This window comes from Hyla sarda, chromosome 3 (assembly GCF_029499605.1).
Source record: "Hyla sarda isolate aHylSar1 chromosome 3, aHylSar1.hap1, whole genome shotgun sequence".
NCBI lineage: Eukaryota > Metazoa > Chordata > Amphibia > Anura > Hylidae > Hyla > Hyla sarda.
The window spans coordinates 265,022,479-265,027,758 of NC_079191.1; positions in this window are offsets into that span (position 1 = coordinate 265,022,479).

Genomic DNA, 5,280 nt, shown 5'->3' on the forward strand with positions numbered 1-5,280 from the left:
CTTTTAAAATTTTTATATATTTCAAATCTTCAATTTAAAATTTCTAAAATATCTTTAATCTTCTCTATTGTGAGGCCCTGTGGTCTTGTCAGGCTGTTGCTACGTCCAGACTGGGTCGTTCTGCCACTATATGGTCTCTTTGTGCTGCCGCCATTTCCAGGCTGTGTCATTCTGACAGATTATGGTTTCTTCATTCTGCAGCCATTCTTCATTCTGCAGCTCTGTCATTGTGCCTCCATGTGACTCCTTGTTAGATTGGGTTTTGTGGTCATACAGTATTAGTTCAAAGTAAACACCGGGAAAAAAAACTTGGGAATCTATATATATAAAACTCAACGTGTGTGTGTGTGTGTGTGTGTGTGTGTATGTATGTATGTGTGTATGTTCCAGCATCACGTCCAAACGGCTAAAGATATTAACATGAAACTTGGCAAACATGTTACTTATATGTCAACAACAAACATAGGATAGGTGATTTAACCCTTACTTACCCCCATTTGCCAGGGGTGGGGTTTATGTTTAAAGTCCCATATAAGTCAATGGGAAATACATGTTACAGCATAACTTCCAAACAGCTGGAGATATTTTGATAATACTTGGCCACATGTTACTTATATGTCCACTTTGAGATGGGAGGGCGGGATAGGAGGATGGGATAGGAGGACAGGATAGGAGGTCAGAATACGAGGTCGGGATAGGAGGTCGAGATGGGAGAGCGGGATAGGAGGTCGGGATAGGATGACGGGACAGGAGGTCGGGATAGGAGGTCGGGGTAGGAGGATGGGATAGGAGGTCGGGATAGGAGGACGGGATAGGAGGACGGGATAGGAGGTTGAGATGGGAGGGCGAGATAGGAGGTCGGGATAGGAGGACGGGATAGGAGGTCGGGATAGGAGGTCGGGATAGGAGGTCAAGATAGGAGTTTAGTTTGAGATGGGAGGGCAGGATAGGAGGATGGGATAGGAGGACAGGATAGTAGGTCAGAATAGGAGGTCGGGATAGGAGGTCGAGATGGGAGGGCGGGATAGGAGTACAGGATAGGAGGTCGGGATATGAGGACGGGATAGTAGGTCGGGATAGGAGGATGGGATAGGAGGACGGGATAGGAGGTCGGGATAGGAGGTCGGGATGGGAGGTTGGGATAGGAGGTCGGGATAGGAGGTCGGAATAGGAGGACGGGATAGGAGGTTGAGATAGGAGGTCGGGATAGGAGGTCGAGATAGGAGGACGGGATAGGAGGATGGGATAGGAGGTCGGGATAGGAGGTTGGGATAGGAGGACAAGATAGGAGGTTGGGATAGGAGGTCTGGATAGGAGGTCGGGGTAGGAAGACGGAATAGGAGGTCGGGATGTGAGGATGGAATAGGAGGATGGGATAGGAGGTCAGGATAGGAGGTTGGCATATGAGGACGGGATATGGGGTTGGGATATGACAACAATATATGAGGACGGGATATGAAGTCAAAAGCTTCCTCCTTTGTTTATTTTCCTCCCTAACAAGGATTAGGAAGGAAAAACCGGGCAACGCTGGGTACTTAGCTAGTCTACTATAAATCTTAAATTTAAATTAAAAAAAAAAATCTATGTAATCTTTTCAAGACTGAGGCCCTATGGTCATCTACGCCATATTATCTGTGGAATTATCACAAGAATCCAATGGAACAGCTTGGATCGATAACAATTAACCGTAACTGATTAAATGAAACATTCGCACTTTCATACTCAGAGGGGCACTGAGAGGAGGGGGCTGGAACAGGTGGTATCTGGCCTGGTGGAGGACCGCCAGCTCGATGCTCATCAGAATGGGAACTCAAAAAATTTAAATAAATTCAAGTTAAGTTAAATAAAATTATATAAAAATCTTCATATTCTCTTCAATTTTGACACCATATGGTCTCCCTGCTGCCACATCGATGCTCTGCAGCAGTGATTCTAATAGCAATGCCTGTAATCTCTATAGTACTGAATAACACTATTATTTCACTAACACAGCACACTCCCTATGCGTGTTAGGACAATGCAAAGTGCTCTACACCCCTATTAAGGCTCTCTGTAGGCCAGAAATAGCAATTTTTAATAGCGATTCGCCGCAAATAAATTCTTGGGAAAATTTAGCAAATCGGCCGAATCAACTTTTTCAAAAGTTCGCCCATCTCTACTCTTTATTGAACATGATCAGATTAGTTTTAGAGGACTGATCACTCTTAAAGGGGTACTCCCCTGGAAAACATTTTTTTTATCAACTCTTTTTTAATCATCTGTTAAAAAATCTTAATCCTTCCAGTACTTATTAGCTGCTGTATGTTCCACAGGAAGTTATTTGCTGTTTGAATTTCCTTTGTGTCTGACCACAGTGCTCTCTGCTGACACCTCTGTCTATTTTAGGTTTGCTATGGGGATTTGCTCCGAACTCTGGACAATTCCTAAAATGGACAAAGGTGTCAGCAGATAGCACTCTGTTCAGACAGAAAGGAAATTCAAAAAGAAAAGAACTTCCTGTGGAGCATACAGCAGCTGATAGGTACTGGAAGGATTACAATTTTTAAATAGAAGTAATTTACAAATCTGTTCAACTTTCTGGCACCAGTTGATTTAAAAAAAAAAATAATTTCCAGTGGAGTACCCCTTTAAACCCATGCTGGATTAGCATCTCTTAGTAACTCAATTTACACTCATGTAGGACAACCAAAAGTTAATAATATCCAAATAACTTTATTAATAATCGAACAGAAAAAAAATACATTAACACATCTTAGATACATATATCTTCAGAGATTACAAAAGAGGCTCTTGTTGGGAATCAAACAGAAATCCCTTATGCACAGTCAAAAATACAAAAAGCCTCTGCTACAAAATTTCATAAACAGTACAAAAGATGCAGTTCATACAGTGGGGTTAAAAAGTTTGGGCACCCTAGGTAAAAATTTGTATTAATGTGCATAAAGAAGCCAAGGAAAAATGGGAAAATCTCCAAAAGGCATCAAATTACAGATTAGACATTCTTATAATATGTCAACAAAAGTTAGATTTTATTTCCATCATTTGCACTTTCAAAATAACAGAAAACTAAAAAATGGCGTCTGAAAAATTTTGGGCACCCTGCAGAGTTAATATCTTGTACTGCCCCCTTTGGCAAGTAGCACAGCTTGTAAATGCTTTTTGTAGCCAGCCAAGAGTCTTTCAATTCTTGTTTGAGGTATCTTTGCCCATTCTTCTTTACAAAAGGCTTCCAGTTCTTTGAGATTTCTGGGCTGTCTGTCACTCACTGCTCTTTTAAAGTCTATCCATAGATTTTCAATTATGTTGAGGTCAGGAGATTATGAAGGCCATGGTAAAACCTTAAGTTTACTCCTCTTGATATACTCCCCTGTGGATTTCGAGGTGTGTTTAGGATCATTATCCATTTGTAGAAGCCATCCTCTCCTTAACTTCAACTTAAGTTAGCATCCAAAATTTGAATCCATTTTTCCTTCTACTCATGAGATGTTCCCTGTGCCACTGGCTGCATTACAACCCCAAAGCATGATTGATCCACCCCCATGCTTAACAGTTGGACAGAGGTTCTTTTCATTAAATTCTGTTCCCCTTCTTCTCCAAAAGTTCAATTTTAACCTCATCGGTCCACAGAACTTGTTTCCAAAATGCATCAGGCTTGTCTATATGTTCATTTGCAAAGTTCAAACGCTGATTTTTGTGGTGAGGACGTAGAAGAGGTTTTCTTCTGATGACTCTTCATATGAAAACCATATTTGTACAAGTATCTCTTTATAATGGAATAGTGTACCACAACTCCAGTGTCTGCCAGATCTTTCTTGAGGGATTGTGCAGTCAAGCGTGGGTTTTGAACTGTTTTTCTCAGAATCCTGCGAGCTGTTTTGTCTGATATTTTTCTTGGTCTTCCAGATCTTCTATCTTCTTATAGCCTTCTCCAGCTTTGTGAGCGTCATTTATTTTCAGTTTCAGATTTCTAGACAACTGCTTGGAAGAACCCATGGTGCTGATTGTTGGGGCAAGGTCAGATGAGTGTGGGCATTTAAAACCTTTGAGATTGACATCACCTGGTCTTCCCAGATGATGATTGAGAACAATCCATGACACTGGCAGGTCTCATCTTTGCAAAGGGGGCAGTGCATGCTATAGATTCTGCAGGGTGCCCAAACTTTTGCAGATACCATTTTTTTTTTGTTTTCTGTTATTTTGAATGTGTAAATGATGGAAATAAAATCTAACTTTTGTTGACATATTATAAGAATGTCTAATCTGTAATTTGATGCCATTTGAAGATTTTTCCATCTTTCCTTGTCTTCCTTATGCACATTAATACAAACTTTTACCTGAGGTGCCCAAACTTTTGATCCCCACTGTATGTACAATCTAATATAATAATGTACATACACATCCAAAAATTCTCAGAGTATAAAACCCCTGAACAATGACATACAGAAAGGTTACGGTCTTTCTTCTTTTCACTGGTTGTGCTGTATAGCAGTTTTTTCCTATCTTGACTAAAAGATCTTTAGAAAGCTTCCGGAATAGATTTTTCAACTTATCCTCTAACATGACCAGCTAATTCTAATGCTTGTTCTAAAAACCTCTTATAGTTGCTACCAATATTTTATATGTGTGTATATATATATATATATATATATATATATATATATATATATATTTATATAGTTTTTGAGCTTACACTTTCTACCTTTCTGCCAGTTTCAAATGTAACAATTTACATTTACAATGTAACAAAGGTACAATTAATAAAAAAAACTTTCGCATAATACTTGTCTAAACAACACTAAAATCACACACACTTTTTAGGCCAAAGGCTAAAAATTATCGAGTTGCAAAAAAAGAGTGCAAATGCTTCATAAATTCGTCTAAAAAAAAGTCAAGAAAGAAAACGTTGTGCAAGTGCATAATGAAACAGGTTCAAAAAGCTTAGTAAATGCCTCTATGTTCTTGTCATGAGCATCTATGCCTCTTTTATTACATTATATAATCTTACTTGCACATAATCATGCATTTTGTTGTTTCAGCCCAAGTGCATAACTTTTCATTTATGCACATTAAACCTCATCTGTCGTTTCCCTGCCCAAACCTCCAGCTTCTTCAGATCCCTCTGTAGTGTAATATTTTCCTTATCTTTAGTAGTAAGTATTAATGACATAAAAAAGACACAAGTCTTGAAACTAAATAACCACACACGAAGATTACACAAATCCTAAATAAATTAAAATATTAATTATGTAATGAATTCATGAGAATGGTGGCCATAAATCA